Below are 15,812 nucleotides of genomic sequence, written 5' to 3' on the forward strand. Positions count from 1 at the left end.
TCTCAATTGTTTTCTTTAATAAATGAATGAATGTCTGTGAGCGTAAGTAATTGCATTTGGCAATCATGACTCTTACCTGCTAACATAGCTACTGTTTAATTACCCTCCCCTTCTAAACAGTCAGGGGCCATGTCTGTTGTTTCTGTCATTGCATCTTCAGTACATAGTGGAATATATGTAATATTGTATACAGTGAATGCATACTAATACATCAACTAATAAATATGTCAATTAGAGATGTCATTGGTATTTTGTTGTACTTATAAAGGTATGACATTTACACATTAAAATGTAACTATAAAACAAGTGAGGGAAATCTTTAAAATGATGTATTATTGAAAGAAGACAGGAAATTGAGTTATTGGATGTCTACTTCAAACTCCAAACTTTTAATTACATTACAAAAATTAGCCTCGTTTAAACCAAAGGAAGTAAATTTTATTAGCTCCATTTTAAAGGAAAGGAAACAGTTAAAAGATACTAAATAATATTTCAGTATTGCCCCAATCAAAAATTATTGGAGTCAGAATTAAAAACCACCACATATTATGTAAAATAACACATAAATCCTGCCATATCCTAGTGTTTTTTGCCCTATATAAGATTTAAAGATATGTAGACACATAGGTGTCATTGAGACCCATGTATTTAATTGCAGTATGTTAACCTAAATTTATCTGTATTAATGTTCACTTACATTAGACACTACAAATTTCCTGATTCCAGCAAACCCTGTCTTGTTAAAAAATACACTATTTTTCTTGTCACACTATGTCTGCATAAAGCATACAGTGCCCAAGAAAGCTGCCCACTGTAGAAGTAGGACTTAAACTCACATCCGTGTTCCTTCAAACATTATGCTCTCAACTTCACCACATACTGAAGTCCAAGAAGAAAATTGCCAAAATGTATAGCCTTACCACATTGTGAAATGTGAGTGCATGTGGAGGTCAATGTGTGTATATTTTTATTTGCTCTCTTTTTAAAGAAACATTGGGATATTCTATTTGAAAGACAGATGGACGAGGCAATTAACAATCATCTTCTGTAAAACATAAATTAACTACAATTAGCTAACACAATGGAAAAATTATCTTGTTCTTATGAATTTCTACTTATCTATGAAAAGAATCATTCACGAACACAAGTGAAACATCTGATAATTAAGGAAGGGTTTCTTTTAGTGTTCATTAGACATCAGAACTTGAAAGTTGTCTCTTCTATAGAAGTTGATCATTCTGTTGAGAGTTGATCAATGGATGAAACGCATTGTAGTATATGCATACAATGGAATATTATTCAGCTATAAAAATGAAGTATTGACACACTGTAGCACAGATGCTCCTCAGAAACATTATTCTAGGTGAAAGAAACCAAACACAAAGTGTCACATATTGTATTATTTCATTTACATGACATATTCAGAACAGGTAAAAGCATAAAGACATAAAGTAGATTGGTGTTTGTGAGGGGCTGGAGGAAGATGAGAATGTTGATTAACTGCTTAGTGGATATGAGGTTTTATTTTGGAGTGATGAATATATTCTGGCACCAGGTAGAAGTGATGAATGTACAAGATTATGAATGTACTAAATACTATTGAGTTGTACACTTTTAAATGGTTGAATTTATGTATATGAATTTCATTTCAATAAAAAGAAAAAAGGAAAAAATTATTCCCTAGACCAAATTCGATTGATATGTTAATGTCCAAAGAGAGTCTGGGTCAGTGTCCTTAAAAAAAAAAGTGTTTATATTTGAAAAAAAAAACACATCATTTTAGGAATGGAATGATAAAATATGGAATTTTGCTCACTGGAATAGACTAAACAAGAAGATAGTTCTGAGAGGCGGAGAGTTTTGGGTGATTATCATGTGTCAATACATATCCTTCAAACACCTGGCTCTCTTTTCTTTTTTTTTTCTTTTTTTAGAGTTTATTTATTCATTCTGAGAGAGAGAGAGAGAGATAAAATCCCAAGCAGGCTATTCCCCTAGCCCTTGACAAACTACCATTCTACTTTCTGCTTCTCTGAGTGTATTTTAGATTCCTGATATAAGTGGAGTCATGTATTATTTGTTCTTCTAATCAATATATTTCACATTTGCAGGGATTTAAGAGAATAACGATAATCCAGCCAATTACCTATGATTTGGAGGAGTCTATTGGGAAGAAACAGAAATGTAAATTGATATAGTGTATATCATGATAGGGGTAAGGTCAGAGTCCTGTGGATTATATAAAAAAAGCAACTAGCCTAGGATTTAAGGGTCAAGAGAAGGCTACTGCAGAGGTTGAGATGAGAAAACGGGTATAAATGACAACAAACAACATTCAGTCAGAGGAAAGTAGATCAGGTATATTGGGCAAAGTTCACAGAATGTGCAAACACATGGTAGTAAGACAAAACATTTTGCTTAGAGGAAATGCAAGTAATACAGTGTAACCAAAGGAGATACTCTGGAGTAAGGGTGACAAAGGGCAATATGGCAATGTAATGGTAACTGATATATTAACATATTAATTCTAATAATTAATTAAGATTATCTATCTTTTATTAGCTGATTCTATATTTTTCCAGGGCATTGAAATGCTCTGCTTGGGATAGACTGATGCCCTCAGACTATTTTCACCATAACCAAGGTCACGCTGGTGATCTGTTAGGAAAAAAATTTCTCATACATCTTTTTGAAATTATTTAACAATTATTAGAGTTCCCACTGTTAGGCCCCTTGCCTTGAAATGGATAGTATTTCATGTAGTTATTTTTTCCTGTTATCTTTCATAAACCCCCACCTCCGCATACACACACACACACACACACACACACACACACACACACCATGACGCCATGCTCCCAAATAGGAATTCTTTAGTTTCAGTATGGCCACTGCATTCCACGACCTATTACTGCTTATTTCTATGCATTGTATTTGGAAAAATAGATGTATGCAAAATGGGAGGTGGGTGAACACTGTAAATGTTTATATCAATATTCTGCACTCCCTTTGTTTTAGACAGTGTTAGGTGGTGAGTAATAAATGTAAAACACCTTTTTTTTGGCAAAATCGGACTGGGTGATTTCAGACAGTTTGAGAGAGAAGCTGTGTCTTAATTTCATGTACACACTGAACTTAACTGATAATCTTCCTTTGTATTATACAGGTGATTTCTTCAATTGCATTTCCTTTCATCAACATAGAGCTTTTTTGTATGAAGTCTATCAGTTGATTCCTGCCTTAGGTTTTCTCTATTTCATTTTTCCGTAGTTTCTTCTAACGAGATAGCCCTCAGTTCCATCCATACAATTCAGAGGCCAAAACATGATGATTTCTTGTTGCTGCCTGTGTGCGTGCTTGTGTATCAGTACTGCATGCACATATCTCTGTTTTAGACTCCAGATCCCTCTTGTACTACTGGTAAATGCATACACAATAAAATAGTTGGAGTAAAGAAGATTGCACATTCCTAAAGTCATCATTAAACTCCACCATTTTTCACCTTGCACATCCCATTCATGATAACATCTCTTTTTATTGCTTCTGCTATTGCAACAGAGCAAGGCTTTTTAATCTCTAACTTAGAGTTGATCTTTACCAAGTAACTAAACTATATCCCAGAGCAAACCCTAAAAACATTCCTAGGAATGCAAAAATATACAGTAACCAGATTTACAATGTTTAGCATTTAATTAAATAAATATCAGACATACAAAGAAGGGAGATGCAGCCTATATAATAAGGAAGAAACGTGAACCAAAATTGACCCACTTGGATGACTGAGAGGATGTCATAGTATAGCTAAGCTTAGGAGTCAATAAGCCAATAGAAAAACTGGATTCATTGAATTTTTTGATGTTATAGAAGGTATAATATAGGAAATCATTATCTAGTTATTAAAAGATAAGCAAGGATTTTCTCAGTTAAGGATGAAAAGCTTACATCAGGTATAGGTATTGGCAAGTCAAAAGCATTTTTGAACTAACATATAGTATTCAGAATATTGAAAGTTGTTTCATGATACTAGGGTACCAGAAAAGGTAGACAAGTCAAGGGAAGCCTAGCATATCATATACATTAGATTAAGTTTATCATATCAAAGCTGGATTGTATTGCAAAAATTCTAAGTAAACAGCATGACAGTATTTGCTTTACAAAGTTTATACAGCAGTGTAAATAGTTGAGGCATGGAGTAACATTACATGAAGAAAACTCAGCTATTGCAATAGATAAATAAAGAGATAAAAAAAAGCTTGAATTAGTGAAAACCACAGAGATAATAGATATATAAACCCATTTAACATATATTTAGGTGGTAGAGTGAATGAAATTAATGAAAATTAAATGTGGGTAAATGTAAGAGGACTATAGAGAGATAATAGGATCATTATCTTCTCTATAACAAAATAAAACTTCCAATTTATGTACAAAGGGAATTTAAAAGAAAGAAACATTTGGAGCAGAAGTTCATGAATTTGAAGACTGCTGTCATGATGAACATATCGACGTACATACACTTATCTGGAGATCAAAAAGAAGTGGAAAACTTCTCGAAATGATTAATAAAATGTATTCAGTAATTATGTTAAAAGCAATATATAAACTAAAAAAAGTAGAATCTATTGAAAACCAGGGCAAACGTCCTTCTCTGCAGAGCCCCAATTTTCACATATTAGGGGGAATGGGAAGAGTTTTCTTGAATTGAGCCAATGCTTGGGTAAATGAGCAATAAAAAAAAAAATTATCTATGAACTTACTGCTATGATTCAGGAACTTGGCAATTTGACACAGTTAAAGTAGTGTAGCAGATATAAATATTCTCAAGGAGATTTCAGTGCAGGAGACAAGGAAGACAAAAAAATAAAATAAAATTAATAAAACATAGTGGAAAGAAGAGAGATAAACTAGAAAGTTAGAGAATAGGGTGGGGGATTTGTCAAATTCTTTGACTTCTCACAAACTTGCTGAGTTAGAAACTGCATTTGGAAGTGGAAGAATACTAGACTTGCCTGTGACAGTGGGGTTGTCATGAACACTGTCCAAGGATCCTTCATCTGTCCCCGTTTTCTTCTCAAGATGTTTGAAACCGCATGTGAAGGAAGAAGTGGGAACGCATAGTATATTATGACTATCTAATTTATATCTTTATTTATAAAAGCTATAATTTATACCATTTCATTCTATATCCACATTCTACACCTAAAATTACAACAAAGGTCATCAATATTTGCAAGATCCTCCATCAGCAAAAAGATGACGACCTGCTGACACTCAGATAATGGTCAGCACTTTTTAATAATAAAATATTCTAAAATAATGTGTGTACATTTTTTTAGACACAATGCTATTGCATACTACAAAGACTAAGGTACAGTGTAAACATAACCTGTATGTGCACTGGGAAACCAAAAATTCTCTTGACTCAACTTATTTCAATATTCAATTTATTGCAGTGGTCTGGAACCAAATCTACAGTATCTCCAAGATATGCCCGTGTATTTTTTCATTATTTTCTATCTAAAATTTTATCTTATGCTATTTTAAATAATTTAAATATTCCATAAAATTTCTTATTTTACATTAAATAGCTTAGGTTAAAAGTCCATGAAACTAGTTTACAAAGTTTCATTTTTTCTAATAAAATATCACATAGTAAAAATTGTAATAAGTAATGACTTTATAGTGCTTAATACCTGCAATGAAATTTTCAGATACAAAACAAATTCGAGCTTAGTAAGGAATTTATTTTAAAGGATTATTGCAAAGGGAGGAGCAGACTGTTGCAAGAGGGAGAGGGCTGTGACTAAAACCTGCAAGCATCTCAAGGATTAGGCAATATATTCTCTTTTTTAAAAAAAGAATATTTATTTATTTTGAGAGAAAAAGAGAGAAGGAGTCAGGGAGGGGCAGAGAGAGAGGGGGACACAGAATCCCAAGCAGGCTCCATGCAGCATGACATTGGGCTCCATCTCAGGAACCATGAGATCATGACCTGAGCATAAATCAAGAGTCCTTCACTTAACAGACTGAGCCACCCAAATGCCCCAAGAATACATTTACTTTTCTTTTTTTTTTTAATGTTTATTTATTTGAGAAAGAGAGAGAGAGGGAGAGAGAGAGCACGAGTTGGGGGTGGGCTAGAGAGAGAGGAGACACAGAATCCGAAGCAGGCTCCAGGCTCTGAGGTGTCAGCACAGAGCCTGATGCTGGGCTGGAACTCATGAACCCATAACGTCATGACCTGAGCCCACATCAGATGCTTAACTGACTGAGCCACCCAGATGCCCCAATACATTTTCTTTTATAGACAGGAGTGAGCTAGACTAGGAAGACTGAAGTGTGGGGAAGTGCAGATGAAAATGTGGTGTGATTGGATAGGGAATCAGAAAGTGTTTTATCCTGAGGCCCACGTATTCTCCAGGGGGCTATCAAAACTCAGAGGCCTGGGGGAGGAGATCAGCTTAACCACCATTTGTTGAACAAGCATTAATATGTTCTGATTGTTCGGTGGGGACAAAGCAGTTTAGCTAAATATATACGAGACAAAAAAAAAAATGGACAAGGGGAATATGAGTGGTCTTTGTCTGGTCTTGTTACGGATAAAAAGGGGGGCATCCATGAGTCTCATCTCTGTCATATGGGGAAGGGAGGTTGTTTGCAGAAAGCAGTTTTCCCAAATACAAAGGGTGTGGGGTAGCTTGATCATTTGTTTTCCAGGATGACAGGGGCTCAGGTACAGCTCAACATTGTCAATTGTATTATTTTCTTTATATGTTTGATGCATTAATACAAATACCCATTTCATAGGCATGCAAATAAAGGCACAGTGAGCTTCAGCCATTTGTTAAAGGACACCAAATTAAGTGGCCAAGTCCAGTGGAGCTTTGTCTCCAGGCATTCTGACTGCAGAACCTTTTAGTCTTCACATTCAGTGACCCTTAAGCTTAAATACAGTCAAAAAAACTTGGAATTACATTTTTTAATTTTTTTGATGTTTTATTTATTTTTGATAGGGAGAGAGGAAGAGAGAGAGAGCACGAGCAGAGGAGGGGCAGAAAGAGAGACAGACACAGAATCTGAAGCAGGCTGCAGGCTCCAGGCTCCAAACTGTCAGCACAGAGCCCGTCTTGGGGCTCAAACTCACGGACCGTGAGATCATGACCTGAGCTGAAGTTGGATGCCTAACTGACTGAGGCACCCAGGCGCCCTGAAATTACATTTTTAATTTCTGTATAAACATGTTGGATGAACCTGGACAATTCACACCCCTGCTCAGTGTCTCCCATCTATAAAATAATGTATCAGGATGGTCTTTATAATCCTTTTTCATTCCAGCATCTGTGAGGAAGGGACTCATCAACAACTGAATTGACATATTATTTATTTGTTTTTGTGGGGAAGTGTTCTTTCAATAATCTTGCAGTCTTTTCATTTATCCAAAACTATAACAATATGCTTTAAATTTCGTCTCAGAATTGGTCTGGCTGAGCTAACATCTGTGTACTTGTGTTCTCTCAAATAGGTGACAGCATTTTTCTGTCTTTCCTAGGTGCCTTGGCCCCAAATGTGAACAAGGACTTTATGTATGGAGACCTGAAAACAGTAAGTTACTACAGCTCAAGATGGGTACAGGTTGGTTAACACTGGAAATAAAAGCACTCTTACAGTGGTTGAATTTAAGGCAACCATGATGAGTATGATTCAGATTGACATTTTGAAAATTAAAAAACAACTTTTTAACTAAAAATAATAAATTCCAATCCCTTGTCCTTATATTCTTCTAATAATTCACACACACACACACATACACACACACACACACACACTCAGACATGACACTAAATTTTCAACAGAGAAAAGACACAGAACTGAAATAAAATGAAAGCATTTATTTGGGGGGTCTCAGAATTCCAATTCAGGGAACCAAAGTCCAGGGTTTTTTTTTTTAAAGACAAAAGGCAATGCCCTTATACATTGTTAAAGAATTTTTGTTGTTGTTGGGAGGAGAAAACTAATCTCTGCTAAACAATTGGGTGCTAAGGCTATCAGAAAGCAAAAGTCCATTACTGTGGCACTGGAATATTTTGGTTTGGCCCAGTTCAAAAGTTCGAGGTTCCAGTGGGTGAGAACGTGCATAAGGTCCACCTACCTCCTCAATGGCCTCCTGCCTCAATTTTCAAACCCCCTGACATAAGTTGCCCCATTTTATCTCACTTTTCACAAAAATCTCACTATGGATCTAGCTACTTCCATTATTTATTCACAAAAGTGGTTTTTGCTACAAATGACCCTGTACAAGGACAATGAAGGGACATTTTGCTGAGCTATTTTGTTTTGTTTTTTCACTACTTACTTCCTGACCTTATTCCCTTAGGGATTCTGTGATCTAGGACATCACAGGCCTGGTCAATCCTCAAAGGAAGTGGAAGAGACAGAAGACCTTTTACTGCCTTTTAGCTATTCCACCTGAAAGAGGGAAAAATGCCCCAAGTATTATGCATGGTCCAACAGATGCTACTGTCTTTCCTAGGTGCCTTGGTCCCAAATGTGACCAAGGACTTTTCTGACTAGACTTTATGTATGGAGACCTGAAAGCAGCAAGTTACTACAGCTCAAGATGGGTACAGGTTGATTAACACTGGAAATGAAAATACTCTAATAGTGGCTGAATTTAAGGCAACCAAACCATTAAGATTGCTGATTCTCTCTTTTGTTTATCAGTGTTAGCCTTTACTTTTCATTCCTTTCCATATACTCATTATCCATTTTCTCTTTCTCAATTTTTTCTGATAGTTAAGTCCTTAGTGAGTTAAACCATTTTACTAAATGATCTAAGTGGTCAATGTCATACATAGTTTACAACAGTATGGTTTATCCTCTTTTGAGAAACTAGAACAGAAACTAACCTACTCTATTTTGTTGGAATATTTGAAGAGAACATATGGGATGAGAGTTACTAGATAATTTTTTCTTATTGCTCCTCACACCTGATCTGTGGAGTCTTTGAACAACCAGCAAAGCATCCTCCCACCTCAACCCAGGAGTAATTAAGAGAGACTATTGTTCCACAGCCCTCAACTGACTTGCAAAAAAAGAAGATTCTGTACCTGAACAGCTCCTTCCTTGCCAGACTCTCTCACAGTGAGCATATGATCCACCTGGCAGTTGCTGAAAGTTCTTTGTATATGTATCATGCAGAGTGATGAAAAACAGTGTGTAACTTTAATAATGCAATTCTACAAGGGCACCTGGGTGCTTCAGTCAGTCCAGTGACCAACTCTTGATTTAGGCCCAGGTCAGGATCTCAGGGTTCAACAGGATCCAGCCCTACCTCGGGCTCTATGCTGACAGTGCGGAGCCTGCTGGGGATTCTGTCTCTCTCCGTCTTTCACTCTCTCTCTCTCTCTGTCCACCCCTCCCCCAAATAAATAAATAAATAAATAAATAAATAAATAAATAAACATTTAAAAAATAATGCTGTTCTACAGTTGAAAGAATGTGCAGACTTTGATCTTTGAAAGGTAGGTGCTCTCTTTCCAAATCCCCTACCCCCCACCTGATTTTCTTAAGACCTATCCACCTCACTCCTTTCTTAGAGTTCCCTACTTCCACCGGTGCACACTCTGTTGTCCTTTTATTTTGAAGTTTCTCTATCAAAGGCAGTGTGATAGATTGTAGTTAATCCATTCTACAGAACAGAATATTGAGGAACAGAAAGGTTAAGCAATTGGTCCAAGATCACAAATCTAGTAAATTGGAGGGGAGGTGGTAGCAGGATTCTGATTTGAGTCTCTCTGACTCCAGAGCGTAAGGTCTTAAACCCCATTTTAAATCGTCTTTCTTATCTCTGTTATTTTGTGAAAAATCTTATGCTATGTTTGTGTAACTTACATTTTTATAGATTTTATAAATATAAACATATAGTTTATATTTTTTCACAACCAGTTTCTCATTACCCATTCACTCCTAGATGCTTCCTGTCAGTCTTGCTTTCTGGTGATTGATTGATTGTTTGATTGATTTTGAGAGAGATAGGGGGAGAGGGGGAGGGCCAGAGAGAGAGGGCCAGAGAATCTGAAGTGAGCTCTGTGCTGACAGCAGTGAGCCAGATGTGGGGCTCGAACTCACAAACTGTGAGATCATGACCTGAGCCGAAGTCAGATGTTTGACCACCTAAGCCACCCACACACCTCTGGTGTTCTGTTCTAGAACCACTTTTAACAACAACCTCTCTAATCACCAAGAACACCATAGGGGATTTTTCAGTTCTCGTGTTTCCGTTACAGAACATTTATTTACTTCCTTTGACTATCTATTTGTTGAAACCTTCTCATTATTTTATTTCCAGGACAGTCCACTCTTCCGCTCTCTTTTTTTCTTAATCTACTCTTGTGTATCCTGTGCTTTCTTGTTTGTTTTCCTCCTCCAAGTTCCTGAGTATGGACATCAAATAAACCTCATTAGCTCTACACCTTTTGGCCATCCTTCCCATTACAGACATCATCTATTCCAAAGTATAGCTATAAACGAACTGAAATAACTTTTCCTGTCAATATCTAAGCCAAGAACTCAGACTCAAAATCTTAGCATAAAATGAGAGTGGGGGACTTCTTGCTACACATCTAGTTAACTAAATCCTGTTTGTTTGGTTGTTTTTCCCCCCAAAACACCCTTGCCTCCATTTCTCCTTAGTGAATCAAATATTCTAATTTAGGTTTTTACCACTTGACCTTTTAATGATTATAAGAATTGCTGAGGGGTTTGTCCTGAGACCACACAGCCTTACCTACTAATGTGTTTTGGGTTCTGATACTTGGTAGAAGTCTCATTATGCATACCGCATCCTCTTTACCCCGACCTTATGGTTTCCAACAAGACTCCATTCTACCTATTCTATCTTATTTAACTTTCCCTCTTTTTACAACTCTTCATTCTATTCAGGAGGATATTCTCAGTGCTCTTCCCTTATAAGCCTTATTCTGAATTCCACACCTTTGCTCTTGAAGTCAATCAGCCTGCAATTATTTCTGATTTTGCCTCTTCCAATTAAAGTTCTTCATCAGCCAATGACAAGTTACATTTCATTCTCTCCTTGAATCCTTCTATGGCTTTTCAAGTCCTCATTTACTTCTCTTTCAATGTATGCCTGCTATTTGCATATTTGTTTTATATAATTTAACAGAGGAGTGTTGTTGAAAGAGCACAATAGGACAGAAAAATTAGGCTTTTCTAAGGGCTGACTGAAAGTCATGTGACCTTAGGAATTATTTACCCTTCCAAGCCTAATTTAAGGTTTAGTGTGCTTTTGGTTTTTGTTTCTCTTTGTTTTCTTTGTTTTGTTTATTTTGATTGTGTTTTTTTTTAATTTTTTTAATGTTTATTTATTTTTGAGAGAGAGAGAGAGAGAAAGAGAGAGAGAGAGGGTTGGGGAGGGGCAGAGAGAGAGGGAGACACAGAATCTGAAGCAGGCTCCAGGCTCTGAGCTGTCAGCACAGAGCCTGATGCGGGGGTCAAACTCATGAACTGCAGGTCATGACCAGAGCTAAAGTCAGACACCTAACCAACTGAGCCACCCAGGTGCCCCAATTTTGGTTTGGGTATAGTAAGGCTGGCTTCCTCCTTGCTGGGGTGAAATTATAACCAAATAAAATAATGTTTGAGAAAAAAATAGTGAAGTTCTATTCATTGTGAGAGTTCGTTATACAATGCCTTTCCTTGTTCATAGTTTTGAACTGATGTGCTTTCCACCAAATATATTGTACTCCATCAGGAACTTTAGAACAGGGATCATAAGTTGCATAGCATCTGTTATCAACTGCAAATCATGGAACAATATGTGGTACATATTAAGGGTTCAATAATATTTGGCAACTGTGTCTCACAGTTTTCTATTGTTCTGTCTCTCACTGCACTTGTACAAGAGTCTGGGTCACGATAATTGCCATTCTTCAGTTGTCTTTTATAAATTTCCTCTTTTTTAGTACCGATGCATACGGGCACTTGTACCCCAATGTTTATAGCAGCACTCTCAACAATAGCCAAATTATGGAAAGAGCCTAAATGTCCATCAACTGATGAGTGGATAAAGAAATTGTGGTTTATATACACAATGGAGTACTACGTGGCAATGAGAAAGAATGAAATATGGCCCTTTGTAGCAACGTGGATGGAACTGGAGAGTGTGATGCTAAGTGAAATAAGTCATACAGAGAAAGACAGATACCATATGTTTTCACTCTTATGTGGATCCTGAGAAACTTAACAGAAACCCATGGGGGAGGGGAAGGAAAAAAAAAAAGAGGTTAGAGTGGGAGAGAGCCAAAGCATAAGAGACTGTTAAAAACTGAGAACAAACTGAGGGTTGATGGGGGGTGGGAAGGAGGGGAGGGTGGGTGATGGGTATTGAGGAGGGCACCTTTTGGGATGAGCACTGGGTGTTGTATGGAAACCAATTGGACAATAAATTTCATATATTGAAAAAAATTAATGTCCTCTTTTTTAACTCCTTTTATTAATTACATTAATCTTCTATTATTGTTTCCTTTATTTAACATTCTACTTCTGTTTTTTAAGCAGGAAGTTTGATGTAATATATACTGATGTAGGACACATGGTTTGAAAATGATTCTTAGCCACTAGCAATTGATTCTTAAATAAGTGACTTCTACTTCCTATGCCTCTAAAGTGACAGAGAACTCTGTTTTGCTTCTAAGGTACTGGAGATAAATGCTTGCTTGGGAGCTATAAATAGCCAGTGGCCATAGCCATTAAGGCAATAAACTTATGTCAGATAATCCTGCCCAGCAACTCGCTGCACAGCAACTGTTGGTTTTATACAGACACACTTTTCCCCAAAATGCTATGAAAGCATTCTCATGGCTGTGCTTACAACAGAAATGTGTTAAGGTAGCCTGGTGTCCTGGGTGCCAAGTTTGTGTGGTTTATTTAAATTTTTTTTTTTTTACATTTATTTATTTTTGAGAGACAGAGTGAGACGAAGTGAGAGTGGGGGAGGGGCAGAGAGAGAGGGAGACACAGGATCTGAAGCAGGCTCTGGGCTCTGAGCTGTCAGCACAGAGCCCAATGCAGGGCTCGAACTCATGAACCATGAGATCATAAACTGAGCCTAAGTCGGATGCTCAAGCGACTGAGTCACCCAGGCGCCCCTGTGTGGTTTATTTTAGCCTAGCGTGTCCTGTGTTGATTGTGGTCTGTCCCACACAATCAATTCATTATAATTATAATTCATGTATTAAGTTCTTGTTTTATTTATAGATATATTTTATATCACTCTTACTGTGTTACATATGTATTTGCTTATTTGTTTGTATCTGTATATCACACCACCAAACAGTAGCCTATATGTAGGCAGAAATCATATCTTAGTAAATTTTGTATCCCCAAAAGTAGTAATGTGTATTTTTTGTATTACTTAAGAATATTTAACTTGAGTCCAAAAAACAAGATGTTAAATGGAGTATAGATTAAACTCATGAGATATGTTAAACATAGATAGGGAGTAAATTTATAAGTAGCTTAGAAGATATCATATGACTAAGATATAGGCATCATTCATCAATTATGGTAAATATGGATAGTAGGTAAGTTATAGGAGTTATTAAACAACATGTTAAAGATAAAACATATGGAATCTATGACAAACAAAAATTTTATTTATAGATAAGAAGAATAGAAAAAAAGTCATAAGGCATGATAATGCCATGTCTAGAATGGCGGCTGTGTGATACCTAAATCAGTCACCTATTAATGACATCCGTTGTGGTTTTGTCCTGGTCCCACATGCTCTCAGCATAAGAAATACAGGTAAAATTCATAGATATTCCGCAGTCTTATTGATGAGCTACAGCTGTGGTCATGCATACATGATGCTGTGTGCCTGATAAAGTGTGAGTTGACCCCAGGTACCTTTCATCTGTAGGATTCCCTTTGCTCAAACCTCAACTCTGGTGATCTTTCTAACATGATCAGCAGAGAGACAGGACAGAGAAATATTTCATAATCTAGCATTCAGATACTGTGGGCCTTCCTTCCTACTTGGATGCAATTCTATGTGTATTAACACAACCCCATCTCTGTCCTCCTGCTTCTCACTGTGTGTTTTAAATTAACTAAGTTAATCATGTGATTTGTGAATATTACTTTGTTCTGTGAATGTTTCTGTTCAAAACTTCCTTAGTTTATCTGGTAGTGTTTTTGAAGGCTACCATTGCATCCACAAAATTGCCCACAGGATAGCAGTTACAAATCACCTAAGAATTACTCATATAGGCCTTCTGAATTAAACTACATTCTACCCTATTCAGTTTGCTTGGCATGCAACAGATATTTAGTTTGTTTCTGCCTCTAGACTCTCTCTTCAACCACTGAATGAACTTGAATTAATTTACCACTTGATTTTCCTACACGTGTTCTCTTTTTTAGGTTTAGCATCATGCTTATGTTCAATGGCACCTACTACCAGCCACCCTTCTTCCTTACTTCAGGAAGACTCATATCTGAGTCTCCATCCAACTGAGCATCACGTATATAATTGCCATCCTGGAGAACAGCATCATAATTACCATAATACACAAGAATCCCAGCCTTCATGAGCCTCAGTATGTATTCTTATCCATGTTGGCAGCCACCGACACAGGCATGTCAGCATCTACACTGCCTACTGTACCCAATATGTTTCTCCTTAACCACAGGATTGAGTTCCATGGTTGCCTAGCTCCGATGTTCTTCATCCACACTTCTCTTCTGTGGAGTCAGCCCTCCTGTAAGCCATGGCTTTTGATTGCTTTGTTGCCATACGCAACCCACTGTGCTACACTGTGGTCCTGACCCATTCCCGCATTACTCAGGTGGGATTGGCTGCTATGGCTCGAGGAGTGGCGCTGATGGCCTTCTTGCTCATCCAGCTCAAATGGCTTCCCTTCTGTAAGAACATCATCCTATCCCACTCATTCTGCTTCCACCCTGAAGTGATGAAGCTAGCTTGTGTGTCCATTCATGTGAACATCACCCATGGGTTGGCATTGGTTCTCTGCACCTTTGGTGTTGACTCTGTCTTTATTGTTTCTGTCTTATGCTTTGATCTTGAAGACAGTTCTTGGCATTGCTTCTGGGGAAGGATGACTTAAGAAACTCAACACACGTGTCTACCACATTGTCATGGTCCTCATTGTCTAGGTCCCACTTATTGCCTTAGTTCTGATCCACAGGACAGGCAGATACAACTCCCCTTTACCCCACATCACTATGTCCAACATTATCCTTTTCCTCACACCTGTCCTCAACTCTTTTGTTTCTAGTGTGAAAAGAAAACAAATTAGAAGTGCAAAATGTAGACTGTTTGCACTTAAGTAGGTTGATGGAACAGAGTAAGATCCCTTTGAGGGACTGACTGAAAGTTACCAGGGATATTGAAAAAAGAAGAACCAACAGACATTATTTTCCTGTGTGCTCAGGTACTTCCTTTAGTACATCTCTGTATGGTTTTATTGTAATTTTTCTAGAAATATTGTATTCCTCTCTGGTTTTAAATATTCGATCAAGAAAGATGCCCAAAACCCCTTTCACCTTCAGTTATGTTTCTCATTCCTGGTGTTTACAGCACTCACCTATGAGCCCATTTCAATCTAAAGAGTCCTACAGATACTTCTATCTGAGACTCCCACATGTATAGCTATATGGCTGAAATATTATTTAAAATAAAATATTTACATTGTTATACAGACATATACTATCTTTTGGGAGTTTGAGATATTATAGAGGGGAATATTCCAAATGAGAGAAAAGAAGGCTTA

General features: G+C 37.1%; 1 pseudogene; it reads left to right on the plus strand.

Moving 5' to 3' along the window:
- Positions 1–7,622: 7,622 nt before the first annotated feature.
- Positions 7,623–15,372, plus strand: LOC109266998 (olfactory receptor 51I1-like; annotated as a pseudogene).
- The last annotated feature ends 440 nt before the right edge of the window (positions 15,373–15,812 follow it).

This window comes from Panthera pardus, unplaced genomic scaffold (genome assembly GCF_024362965.1).
Source record: "Panthera pardus isolate Hobbes unplaced genomic scaffold, ASM2436296v1 HiC_scaffold_12, whole genome shotgun sequence".
Lineage (NCBI taxonomy): Eukaryota > Metazoa > Chordata > Mammalia > Carnivora > Felidae > Panthera > Panthera pardus.